Genomic DNA, 14,753 nt, shown 5'->3' with positions numbered 1-14,753 from the left:
GTTTCGTAGTTTCCTTGCATTACCCAAAATCCTACGATTGAAAAAAAAAAAACGCTATATTTTGTTTGGCATGGTTAATGTTTCATCAACGTGTTCCGGTAGCTCGAAAAACGAGAATTTAAAAAATATATATATAAATATTTGGCAGTTTTTATGAACCGTCTTAAAAATTCATTGATTTTGCAAATAATTAATACCTAATGTGTTTATACAAATTAATATGTATATATTTTAAATAATTACGAAAAACGTTACAAAAACATATTTTGAGTTTCGATTTCTAGACAATTTTAAGATCATCAACTGGAAGATTAAAAAAAAATACAATACTTTTTTAGTTAATTTATTCTTATTGTTTTTTGGAAACATTTCCGCACCGTAGTGGACAATTTTTCGAACCACACTTGTGTAACAGACCTTAAATGAGCAGCAACTCCTGGCGCGTGATATTCGCTCCTCCCTGCTGCAGAGCTGACGACCCCCCCTCTCTTCACGGAGGCAACCACGCCACTGACTCCACCGGTCGCGCGCGCGCGACGCCGCAATCCGACAATCGATACCCGGACACATCGATCATCACTGTTCGGCGACCCCGGGAGTCAGCGACCGCTAAACTCGCCGCGCTCCCGGTCGATATATCGACGTCTGATTATCAGCGGAGGGGAATAAATATATATATATATATATATATATATATATATATATATATATATATATATATATATATATATATATATATATACACAAATTTTCTCGTAACTCAGCGTCAATCCGGGAGCAGTTGATACGCCGTTGAATTACGGTTACTGAATTTAAAAAAAAAAATACTAAAAGTGTCACGGTTATTGAACTACCTAAAGGGATTTTTTTTTCAAAACATCACCCTGTACAATTTATTAGATATTCTGACTAAACATATTTGCTACGAAATCATAAAATAACCCTACTTTTGATAACAATTAAAAATAAAATCAAAGAAACTATACTTTTAGGGGGGGGGGAATTCTTTGCATGATTTGTGTGGCGGAAAACGTTTCATTCACAGTGTGACTTGTTATCAGTAGTTAGGTTGTTAATGATTGCGCAGCAAATAATATCCTTCACAGTAACTAATAATTTTGAACCCGGCAAGGATTTCAAAACATTAGAGAAAACAATTTGTTGTCTGTAAAGTCGGTTTACGGACGATAGTTTAACGCGACAACGTCAGAACAAAACATTGATGAAATGATTGCATACTTTTATGAATAAAATTGAATCATTTTTATTTAATTATCACTATTTTGTATGGATACAAAGAATAAGTGAAATGAAATCTACAATTTAATTGATAAATTTACTTTTATTTGCATTCATTAATTCAAATATGTTTATAACTTTAACGATGAGATTATTTAACTATAACTTTTATACATCTTTGCTATTTAACTTCTTCCAATCTGTGTTATTCTGTTAACGATAGGACGATGATAGGAAAAGTAGGAAACGAATGGGAGTGTTTCAAGTTTAATGTGCCTCGAAAAAGTAAAATCGATGGTTGTTCCAATCGAGTGGAAGAGAGATAGATGCGGCGCAAGCGTACAATGAGCGTAACGGGACACAGCGTAACGGGACAATGTGCTTTACGGGACACTTTTTCGTGCGTGCAGCCGGCGTTCGTCGATTTATTAGACGTTGTCACGTCAAAAATCTTGAAAACCAAGATATTTCTTTTCTTTTCATTTTGGTTTTTCTGATTCAGAAACGTAATTTACCGGCCTCTCAACTGTTCTCGTCTTGTTGAGATATGGAACATGCTGTATAAAGTGACGTGTGTTTCGGTTGACGCCCACACGCTAATCACGAGGGGATCAGGGAGGGCAATATATATATATATATGTATATGTATATATATATATATATATATATATATATATATATATATATACACATACATAGCGTCGTTTTGATCATGCATCACTCCGGCCATCAAAATCGATTGCACTCGAATAAAGCGAGGCCGATTATGTGTCGGAGAAAATCCAGACACGCAAGAACGTAACTATTGCAACAAAAAATTTTTTTTTTTAAAAAAATCTGGCTCTGGTTGATTGGGAAGGAGAGTAATTTACAACATTACTTGGTTTCTATAATTTCGTGTTTTTTTATTTTGTTGCCAATAGCTAAAATCTAATTCTATCATAGCTATTTTTAATAAGTGATAAATTGATGTATTAAATTTTTTAATTCAATAGATTTCAGAAAGTTAAAATAAATCTTATAATTCAGTACTAACACGAACTGGTTAGCTCGCAATCATGATGTAATCATTTTTGAATTAACCAATAAATATGCTGTCTTTGGCGTGAAACTTTTTTTTTTAAGTTTCAATTAATAAATATTTAGATATCTGTAATTTAATTTTTCTAATTCCTCAAAAATCAGTGATTTCACAAAACTTGAGAGTCTTAGGCCACAAGCTACATGAGAACGCTTAATTAAAAATAAGTTAATAACATGATTACGTGATCTCGATTATTCGTGATAAGATTTCTATATAAATTGGCTTTCGATGTTATCTAAACCACGAAATGAACTTTTATTTAACCGATGAATCAATTTAATTAAATGTTAAACATAGTTATTATAAGTAATTCAATTTAAATTATGAGCAGAACAGAAAATTACACAAAAAAAAATAAGTAAATCGCCTTCTCAAAGCGCAGTGGGTAAACATACTTTCCACTGACAAAGACAAACAGAAGTACCGTCTCGTACTATTATATTATATTATATCATATTATATTATATTATATTGAGTGTATTGTGGTATCACAGCTACAGCTGTCATGGAATAATTTTAGTTCCCCCTTATTGCCAAGAGACTATTTACAAAGGTGGTTTATAATAACTGAGCGCAAACTTAGGCAATTATACAAGTGTATTTATCAAATACTAGGCTCTGACCCTCATCAGCTTCGCTCGCGCAATTTCAGGGTATTGCTGATATCTTACCACTGAAAGGAAAGTATGTGGTTGATTCCAAACATTTTTACTTAAAACCGCGTAACTGTCCTGTCCATACTTTAGTTCATAACAAATCATATTACGAATGATAATTTTGAAAGTAATTAATTGTAGGCTTTTTATTATTTGTATGGATTAAATATTATTTAATAATATATTACATGCTTTTGCTCACAACATCGTCTGTGTAAACTTCAGGGTTGGACCCAGGCAGGAATGGTTGAAGAGGGAAAATGGACTCTATATAAATAAAAATAGGCTATCCGATGAAAGTGATTTGTTCTGCGATTTGTGCTCTTCGTTGACACGGCAGATTCAGAGAATTCATATTGTTCCTCGTTCTTAATTTAATGCAATACATTTCTGTGGACACCATTTTCCGCTAGTGGATGTATGTTTTGGGCACCCGATACTCCCGAATAACCAAAATAGAGCTGAGCATGCGAGAGACATGGAGTGCCCAAATAAATTCGGGCCACTTTCACTGTTTGGCACTGGGACTCAGAGTTCCTAGACTTCGCGAGAACCCTGGTCTATTTATCTATGCGGGTCCCTGGTCTATTTATCCATGCGGGTCCTGTTCTATTTATCTATGTGGGGCCCTGGTCTATTTATCTAAGTGGGGCCCTGGACTATTTATCTATGCAGGGCCCGGGTCTATTTATCTATGCTGGCCCTTGGTCCATTTATCTATGTGGGCCAAGTATATATATGCGGGCCACTAGTCTATTTATACATGCGGGCCCTGGTCTATTTATCTATGCGGGATCCTGGTATATTTATATATGCAGGACCCTGGTCTATTTATCCATGGGGGTCAAGTCTATTTATCTATGCGGGCTCTTGGACTATGTATCAATGCGGGCCTTGGTATATTTATCTATGCGGGCCTTGGTATATTTATCTATGCGGGCCTTGGTATATTTATCTATGCGGGCCTTTGGTCTTTATATATGGCGGCCCTGGTATATTTATCTATGCGAGCCTCTGGTCTAAATATCTGTGCGGGCCTCTGGTCTATTTATCTATGCGAACCCTGGTCTATTTATCTATGCGGGCCCTGGTCTATTTATCTATGCGGGCCCTGTTCTATTTATCTATCTAGTCTGGTACTTGAAATTGATTATTTATTTCCAAGTGATTAGAACATTATAGATTCGAAGTTTTAAGGCTTGTTTTCAGCAGCCACACTGTACTAATGAATTTGTATGCTTTATTGTTAAAATACGACAATTTATTCAGTTCTTTCACTACATCTGTATACCATCAGATATGTGTGATTGAATATGTGTGAATCTAAGTGTATATGTATGGTTTATTGTAAGAAAATGTATTGGTTTATATATTTAAATTGTTTGTTCTTCGTTAGTTTTTCCATAAATATTTAGGCTATTAAATATATTTAAATCTTTATAACTTTAGCATTCGATAGATTAAAAAAGGCCTTTTTATAATATGCCTTTAATATAGTATACTTCAGGTAGCACATGTGTATCTTACATGCTAATTTTTTTTCTTATTTGTACTGATATGTTAATTCAGTTTTTATTTAAATGTCTTTGTGACAATTTTTGTTATGTCTAGCCTATAGCATTTATCACGTTTACTTGGCATGTAGGGGAAGGCGGGGTAACTGCACGCACTTAACTTTGACACATTATATTTCTGTAAATAAAGTTTAAAAAACAATATAATTAATTTCGTACGCACTAAATTTGTGTTGCTTACTATTACCCTCTATGCCAATTCTGGTACATAAACATTTTTTCGAATATTCCCTGAAAGGAAATATAATTTTTTCAATATGACAATGTACCTAAATAACAAAATAAACTTTTTGTACTATACTGGGGACATACATATTTATTTTCTGTTCAAAATAAAATACATGACTTGATTTTTATCCAGTTTTTTTTTTAATTTTTCATAGCCTCTAAATCAAGCTTTCAGTATAGTATTTTTTAAATATTTATGTAGCAATTGGATGAAATTATATATAGTTTAGAAAGTAGCTTACTTATTATTTGCATTGTTAATGTACAACTAGGGAAAGCTAACATAAAACAACACACTTACACACTGCCAAACTATAATTTCAAATATATGGAAAAATTCAATTTTCGTCAAAATAACTAATCGCAGTTGTTATATATGACAAAGAAGTAAACTATATCAGCATCAAAGTTATTGAAATAATTATACTTTCGCTTGACAAAAATCGCATACAAAATTATAGTGATTTTCTGCAGCACTACAGTCTGAATGGACCCAGCCCGAACACCTGCCACAGCGGTACCACAGTTCTCTGTCCTGGCCAAATTCTCCACAAAACATACAGATCTCATTAGTGCCATTTTTTGTTGGAAAGATGGAGCCACCATATCCAAATCTCCAATGTCATCATCTTGACACAGATCTTTTGTATTTCTTTTGTCTTCGGTAGAAGAAACGGACGAATCGCTGAAAATATTTTTCTTCGTTTTCTGTTTTTAATTTTTTTGGCTTCCGTATATCATGTTCAGCTTGTGTTTCCATTTTATTTTTCCTCTCTGTTACCACTTCTTCCAGTATCGTTTTACTTGGAGTGGCTGTTAGGATTTCCGAATGCCTTTTTCGTCTCGGCGACATCCTGGTCCCTGTAGTCCTTAATGTCGACGGTTTTGGAACTGGAGAAATTAGTAAACACATTTGATTCTGTTATTTTTACAGTGTACAAAACCACTGATATGATCTATTTAAAAATAACAGTTACCAAATTTCGCACGGGTGAATAAAACGCAGATGGGGAATTGGTACGCATGCCTGCGTACGAATACCCCAAACGACGCCACGTCAGTTTTCTTACAGTCGCGGTTGAAACGATCACAAAGTACAAGCCCTCGCCGCGTTAAGTTATAGCAAAAACCGCACTAATTATTTATAAACATCTAAAATTCTACAAAAGTTCGCAGTTTTTTCCTTACCTCGAATGCAATGAATGCAGGATCTTATTGGAAAAATCTCAGATTTAAAAAAAACACGAATATCCGACACAACTTCAGCCGCGCGCCATTGCAACTCGACTAGAACGAAGTTACTCCTTTCGCAGCATGGTAGCACCGGCGCCCCCGCGTGCGTCTCCTCTTCTTTAGCCAGATACTGACGTGCGTACCATTACCCACTGCGTCCAGTTACCCCGCCTTCCCCTACCTAGTTAGTAAAGATGTATGTGGTTAAGTGTGAGACAAGGCGGTACGCCTTAAATTCGCCACTTAAAATAAGGCAATACATGCATAAAAATAAAATTAATAATTTATGTGCTCTGTAACAAATTATGTATTAAGATATGTGATAATTGTTTTAATTGCTATCTGTAAAGATTCGCGCGAATTTACATATTTGAAAAAAAATTTCCATGACTAGTTCTGTTACAGTCACACATTGGTTGTGGTTTCCATAGCTGTGTAAGACTCTAGAAATTGCTTTGTCGATTTTTTTATTTTTTATTTAATTTCCTTCAGTTACTATCAGAGATAAGAGAATATAACCTAGAAATAACTTTAAATAAATATTTTTAACCGGTTTTTTAAATAGTTTTTAGCTTTGATTCTTTCTTCCAACTCGGTGCATTAAAGTTAAGCATCAGCAGAACAGGGACGCCAATCTTCAGCTCATGTTTGCGGTAAGGTAGGTAACCCGGAGGCAAGACGTAACGAACGCTCCAAACGATAGCGCGTTACAAATTCAAGGCAACGCCATCTAGGCCTATTGAATAAATTCAAAACTGAACTGTTATTAGCACCGTTAGTTCGCTAGCCGCCGCGAGCTCCACTGAGCGGACGGGTCTCGCCAAGGAGAAGGAATATAAGTTGCCAGACCTTGCTATATGACCGTGTGGCGGATATAGAGGAATACGCATTGTTTACGTTGTAACTTGGTTCAGCCATTTTTGGGCATGAAGCGGTAATTACAGAATTACGCTCCAGATCCATCCCACTGGAACCCTGGATTATTTTTTTTTTCGAGATAAAAAGTAGCCAATGTCACTCACCGACCCATTAACTATATCTACCCAAAATAATCATGTCGATCAGTTGCTCCTTTGCTGCGTGAAAGAAGGACAAACCAACACAACAACACAACTTTCGCATTTATTATGTTAAATATCGATATCAAAAACTCCTAGAATATTTTGGTGCATACACGAACTTAAACATTCCAATGGCCATACATAGCTACCTACCAAACTTTATGAAAATCCAATCAACAGTTCAAAAGTTATGGTTGGACAAAGTCACATACATATATACATATATTTATACACACATAAAATATGCATAATACTGTAAACCGTCACTATGTTTACAGTTTTTTATTTTTCCTTTTTTTTTATTTTTATAAGATTATGTGTGCAAAATTGATGTAATTTATTTAAAATGTTTTATGTTAAAAAAAGTAAGAGGAAGATGTGAATAGAGAGCCTCAAATCTAATTAGTGATGCTATTGCAAAGCTATTTTATCTATGCATTTATAAAACCATTACTATATTTTAGCGCGGTTTAAATTATCGTTATTCCTACTTGCATAAGTCTGTGGATTTTCAATTCCAGCTTTGGTTATTTCATCTATGGTTGCTATAAACAGGTATTCGTTCGATAGTGATTTTCCGAATATGGATGTGTAAAAAGCAAATAAAATAAGAAAAAATTATCTGGAGAGGAAGATACGTACTGAGTGAGGGTCGTACTTCTCTTTACATTTCCGTTCAGCTCACAAGAAGAAACTATAGTGGAGTTCCGTTATTATGATAGACGTCAAGTTGGGTTCATTAAATTCTGCATTAATTTGACAGAATTATGGATTTTCCGAACTTCAAGAATGAACTTACTCTTTGGTCGATATCTCCATTCCTGACCATCCTGGGTTCGAATCTTCGTACTTTCCATCCCTGAAGGACGATGGTTGGTGCCGTCAGTCGCTGTCGCAAGAATTCTGAGGCCTGAGTTCCCGACACAAACATAACGACCATACATCCAAGGTTCCATGTGTTCTACGTCGGTGAGAACGTTTCACATTAATTATAATGACTTTTCAGGATCAGAGGAGGATGCTGTACGGCCGTCATCTAATCTTATAACTAGAACAGTAGTATTCGTAGTTTTTCAGCTGGTCGAAAACGTCCTTGTCTCTGGCTACCGCAATCCAGATGTCCAGTGCTGCAGAGTTTGAAGTGTCTCCGAACAACTGAACTAGACGTAAGGTTACGTGAATTGTGACATTACTAGTATGAAATACCTTTACTTAGATTTTTGGCTCTCTAGGAATATATGTCCGCATACAGATAACTATCACTGATATAGCATATCTGTTATTGAGACTATTTGATCACCTTAATAGATGTCATTCATGTTTGCTTATTGTTTTAAGTCAAGATAATAAAAAAAACTAATATTTTGGAAGGTATAACTAGTTATACGTCAAATTCATAATTTTGGCATTACTTTTAACATATACATTTTACAAATCGAATTCATAAATGAATATATAGTTTATGATTCACTCTACACTTCCTTATTACACATTTTAGACACTTACATGTCTTGTAAGTGGAAACAAATTAGCCAGGAACAAATGAGTGTAATAACTTGGATAAAACAATATATATAAGATGAAATATAATCAATTGTTTATTTCTGGAGAAACATATATATTAAATATGGCGCCCAATTTCAATAAATAAATATATAACGTTCTACAATACATACATGACAAACAATACATACATATAAGACATACATACAAGACACACACTCATACATGCAGACCTACATACAACACATATACACTTGCATACATACATACAAATCATACAAACATACATACGATACATACATACAAGACACACATACATACAAAACATACAGTACATATAAGACATACAGTACATACATACAGTACATTCAAACGCCAAACCCTTTAGTTGCTTGAAAGACATCGCTTTCTTTCGGCCGATTATTGTCAAAAAAAGAAGAAATAGTTTTATTGCAAACTTAAATAAATCATTATAACTGGGTTTTGGGTGTGTCTGGTTCGTTAATGATAAATAATTATCAACAAGAAAACATTTAATAAAATTTAAAAATTAAAAAAGACGAGAAATGATTTGTGTCCACCAAGGGAAACGGAAAAAGATTTTATTTTTTAAGTGGGAAACATGACTGGCGTTTCCGTGAGCTTTTAGTTTCCACCTCCCCCCCCCCCCCCCCCCAAATCAACCAAGTACATGTCGCAGCTGCTATGTTTCATCACTTCAACAACACAATTGCCTATCTCTTAACATACCTCGATGTCGAGACGAGACTATAAACCCTAATTCATCCAGGTGTTTAGCTGGGGAAATAGACTCTTTGATAGAAAACCAAATGATCGACAAAAAATAATTTCAAAGAAATGGGAATGTTCGAAGTTTAATCCCAGGTTTTAAATGTGACAGTTCCAAAATTCTCTCTCTTTCTCTCTCTCTCTCTCTCTCTCTCTCTCTCTCTCTCTCTCTCTCTCTATATATATATATATATATATATATACATACATACATACATACACACACACACACACATATAACGTAATCACAATCTTGTACACAAAGTATTATGCATCTCAGTTTTATACTTACTGTTACTTAGTTATGACGAAATCTTTTATTTTTATTTTCTAAGTGTATTTATTTTAAAATTAGCTTTCACGCTGAAACTTCGTTATTTATGATAGAAATAAATGATCAACAAATCATTTTAATATGCACGCTTTATTTTCCTGCACAATAGAAACAGTAAAAATAAATCTTTAACTGGTCAACCATTCAATAGTAAATCCACAAAAGGAGATGGTCTTTGAATGATATTTACAATAGTATATTACAATTTTTTGGAATGTATTGCATTTACTAAATGTTCGTTTTAAGTAACAGCTTGATAAAAAAATTCTTCAAGCATTTGAAAGAAACTGAATGATTGTTTTAAGAAATCACAATTTTTTTTTTTTTTTTTTTTTTTAGAAATTAAGCAGATTTTTTGATATGTTTACAGTAAACATATAAATATTCTCTTATTTACACAAAAATAACTGTTAGCTTTTCAAAGGTTTGTAATTGAAATAACAAATATATTTTAGGAAAATAACAAATAACAATCCATTCCTTAAAGTTCAATGAATATATAAATATAAGATTACATATATATCACATATTTATGTACACAAACCTATTAATGAATTTCTTCTCAGAAGTCTAGGATTTTTTTGTATGGAGAAAATTGTTTTAACTGACTTCTGTTTTACTATGGTCCACATAACAATTTATCTTCTGTACAATATTTAAAAAGGTTTAATAAAGTGATTTCATTATTAAAGAATTTGCATTGCATAGTAAGTTGTAATGCTTACAGAATATAATGTAGACAAGTTTTAAAAAAAAATCCAAATTAGTTTCTCAAATATATTATAAATTATAATTTTTAAAATAAAATATTAGATATCCTGTTTTAAATATATTTAAAAAAGGCTATGTTATGTTTACTATGCATGATGTTCAATAAATTGGCATAACTACCAGAGCTTATTGATCAAATAATTATTAGAATGCTGCAGCAAGTAAAGGTGAGAAATATTAAAGTTTGCAGAAAATACATATTTCACAAAGCCTATATTAATTGGTGTATTTAATTTCCTAATTTCGCAGTTGAACAAGTAAAGTATTATACAGAATAATATATAATATTTTTTATTGTAAGGCCTGTGTTTATATAATTTTTTTAAATAATTTTCAATTGAACTTTTTACCTTGTTAAAAGAAGGAAAAAATATAAATAATCGTTGTCGTTTCGATTGTTTATCTATTAAGTATAGTACACAGACACTGCGGTCAAACTGACTAATTAATAATTTCAAAACCTACAATTATCATTAACACAAATTTTTAAGCCTAACTTTTAGTTAAATGTTTTACAAGATGTTTTCTGGTAGATATTAGAGATAATTTTTTGTTAGAGCAGTCAATAAATAGGATTTTTTTTTATAAAAAATTGGAGTGTTCCATTTTTTGGACTACACATTTCATCATTTAAAAAAAATGCAAAACATCTGTACAAACTGTTGGTACATTTGACTGAATGTACTTATTTATTCAACTCATAGCTTGAGAATGTTAACGTTACATAATTTTTGTCAGAAATCTGATGAAATATATGTGACAGATCTGAGCGGAAAATAAAACTGTGTAAAACTCACAGTAAAACTAATGTTCAGTAAAATAAAAATACAGTAATTATTATATATTTCGGTGTAAAAGTTAACATTAAATTTTTAAAATAATTAGTTCATTTATTAAATTTATTTGTGAAAAATAAAATACTACTTTTTCACTGTCAGAAAAATTATCACGTCCAATTCTTTATGTCCACTTTTTTAAACGTTTTGAAAACTAAAAAAATAAACAAATTAGATTACTATAGTTTTTGACTACTAAGAGGTACAGAGTAAAAATCTTACTGTTTTTCTGTAATTTCATTCAAGGTTTAGTTGTTCTTTTTTTTTTTTTTTTGCTTTACGTATCTTTATTTTAACAGTAGAGACGTTGGATACGAAAAAAAAACTAAAGCGTTATTTGCAATATGTCAACCTATTAAAAAATTAATAGGCACGATAGAATTTAATGAGAGCATGAATATCGAATGGATTCATTTTTAACCCTGATGCAGCATTCTTTACTAAATATATTCAATAACATGTCTGAGCTAAACGTTTCCACATTATTTAGTGTTGAGCAAGAAGCTTCTATGCACATATAAAGGTTTTATAAGATGGTAATGGAGTTTCTTGCAATGGAAAACGTGACACTTGAAATACTCTACCATCATCAATTCACATAAAGTATTTTTGAGAAAATTTGTAATAAACACGTTGCCTACATAAGCCAATTTTTAAATATTGTACTATTGCTTAAAAATAGAAAATTATCTCGTACACATACTTTAACTGGAGATAAAAGTCAAAAAAAAAAAAAAACATTAAGTACTCGAAAACTATTTCTAGCTTCACAATTTGTGCATCAGAATTATAAAATAATAATAATAAATAAATGGATGCAAACATAATTTGCCAAAATAAGAAATTGATTTAGAGAATGAATTCACATATTAGAAACACAAGCCTAAGGTGTTTGGACTGATAACGTGTATGTACTTAGAGCATAATAGCAACATTGTTAGGTCTTTGAATGCATTTTTTTTTTTAATTTTTATACATTTCTATTTATATGTAAAATCCGAGCAACTTGCTTAATTAGTTGCAAAATAAAGATTACTTTCCTCATAAATTATGTCGTTAGTCTTTTCGGTTTGCATATAGCCTAAGTTAATTGAAACAAAGTGGTTTATGACTATAAATGAAAATAAATAAGAATGCTTAGCTCGCCTGAAACATACTTAAGGAAAAGTATCCTAAATTATTTTGTGTCCATAATATCTTGATTAGCTTATGAATTTAAATTTTTATCTATGATTTAAAGATAGTTAATTGTTTCAAATATGTAAATTTACCGGGTGTTTATTTTATATTTTTAAGAAACTTAAATGTAAGTTTACGTTTCAACGCAAGCATGAAATGTGGCCATGTAAGCATAAAGTAAACTGATTGGAGTTAACTTGCCGTTGTATGTTTTGTCGTAAAGTATTCAATTTTCAGAAAATCATTCATTAACTAGTATATCCCAAAATCATAGAACCTGACTTATAAATGGTTTAAGGAAATACATATTCTATTTCTTTTATGAATTATGTATCATATATAAAGAGTTCAACGAAGGAAGATATTTACCAACAGTTTATTAAAAAAAATTTTACCATCCGATTTAATAATCTCAATTCATTTCAGTATATATATATATATATATATATATATATATATATATATATATATATATTTGTATTTAACGTTCTGTAAAACATTAAATGAACTTTTTTAACGGATCATATTATATTATCAAATCACTATAAAAAAATTTTCGTAAAAATAACTAAAATAAACATGCGAAATTACATATATTCGTATATTTGTACATTAGTGTTTGCAATAATACTTGGTTCGGATTCATTCCCGGATATTAGTGCATTAGTGCTGTGTGTTGTCCCAGTAACTTCAATAGTCTAAGTTCATTATAAACATTTTCCCAAAACAAAAAATCTAAAAATTCAATTTTAGGTTTATTTTACCATGGTTTAAACAATTAATTCATGATTTTGTTCAAATCATCAATCAAAAATTTAAATATGCGCCAATTTGCGTAAGCCTGTCGAGATATAATCAGTATTCTTACCAAAAATGTATTTCAAATAAAGTAACTATCGGAATGTGTAGTTCAAATTTAAAATATTTTTCTTTTATTATTACAAACTATTAAATGGCAACTGGTTTTCAAAAGAAATATTTTTTAAAAGTACAATTTTTCTGATTAAAGGTTATTTATTGATTTATTTCAAACAATTAACAAATAAAAAAAACAAATATGGAAATTAATTTAGGATAATACCCTCTTAATATGATTTTTAACACGTTTACTCTTACAAAAACTTATTTAATGTTTGGATACTTATTATCTTTATTTAGGTTTTATATGTTTCATAGAAGTCTTAGCTATTGCATGAAATTTCATAATTGGTTTGCATTACAAGTACACAGAAGCTTTAGCTTATTCAATTATTTTGCATACGTTACATAAACTGGCCTCTTGTTGCAAGGATTTACCTTTTTTTAAATGAAGGTAAAGTTATTCGGATTTACTGAAACAGTTTTTGAACACAGTGTTATGTGTATTTTCACTTAACAGAATCATTTAAACACAAAGCGTACAGTCTTTGAGTTTCTTCATATAAAAAAAATCATTTTTTGTGTACAGACCAATTAGGCTATTATAGATAAAGGATGGTAAACTAATAGTAAATATCTCTGCTGAAATCATAAATATTTGTCTTAAAATAAAATTCTATGAAAAAATAGTATGGTAAAAAATACAACACTCAATCTCCTAAAAAAATTTTGAAACAATATAATATGTACACTATTTTACAGACATCCATTAGGTTAATGGCACTTGATAGATTGCAGCATTGTAGAGTGAAGGAGCGGCAGGCGCTGGTGCTAGAGAAGTCTACGATGCAATTGGCAAAGCGATTCGCAATCAAGTCGAAGGTGACGCTGCTACGGGCCAGCCTTTTGCACCTATAGTCCTTCCTAAAGTCGAGAAAGCCTCTCTCACGCACACAAACACACGCCATTAAGTATATCAGGCTACAACCCCGCATAAGGCTCACACAAAGCCCGTACCCACAGCAATCAAATTACTGATAGGAAAATCCATAGTCAGGAAAAAAAAGAGGTTAAAATTTAATTTACTAGAACTTATGTCTAAAAATTAAATGCCATTAATGTTATTTAATTCTTAAATGTTGTTATTCCAGGCTGTTTGTTTTGACCATCCCATGAGCAAGTACACTTTTCTAACAAATTTATGTGAGGCATCACATGCCATTAATATATATATATATATATATATATATATATATATATATATATATATATATATATATATATAACCTGTCTGAAAAGTTTCCTCGTTCATGGAATTATTATGTAGTAAGCTATTAATTTTTTTTTTTAATTCTTCCTAGTTTAGAGAAGTGAGAGCAGTTCAAAAAAAATTAAGGTAAACCTCAGA

The 14,753-nt window shown here is 31.6% G+C and overlaps 1 protein-coding gene across 2 annotated transcripts in view; it reads right to left on the bottom strand.

The window, feature by feature from the left end:
- Positions 1-14,753, bottom strand: part of LOC134538275 (endothelin-converting enzyme homolog) — a 106,161-nt gene that overhangs the window by 83,428 nt on the left and 7,980 nt on the right. The window contains exon 1 of one of the 2 annotated variants that reach the window (XM_063379445.1): positions 418-506. The exons of the other annotated variant lie outside the window; for it this stretch is intronic. The gene's annotated coding sequence lies outside the window, so the exon portion shown is untranslated. Of the gene's footprint in view, positions 1-417; positions 507-14,753 lie in introns of those variants that run through there. 2 annotated transcript variants of the gene reach the window in all.

Source organism: Bacillus rossius, chromosome 13, assembly GCF_032445375.1.
Source record: "Bacillus rossius redtenbacheri isolate Brsri chromosome 13, Brsri_v3, whole genome shotgun sequence".
NCBI lineage: Eukaryota > Metazoa > Arthropoda > Insecta > Phasmatodea > Bacillidae > Bacillus > Bacillus rossius.
The sequence above is the reverse complement of the archived record's forward strand: the minus strand, read 5'-3'. Positions and strand labels throughout refer to the sequence as shown.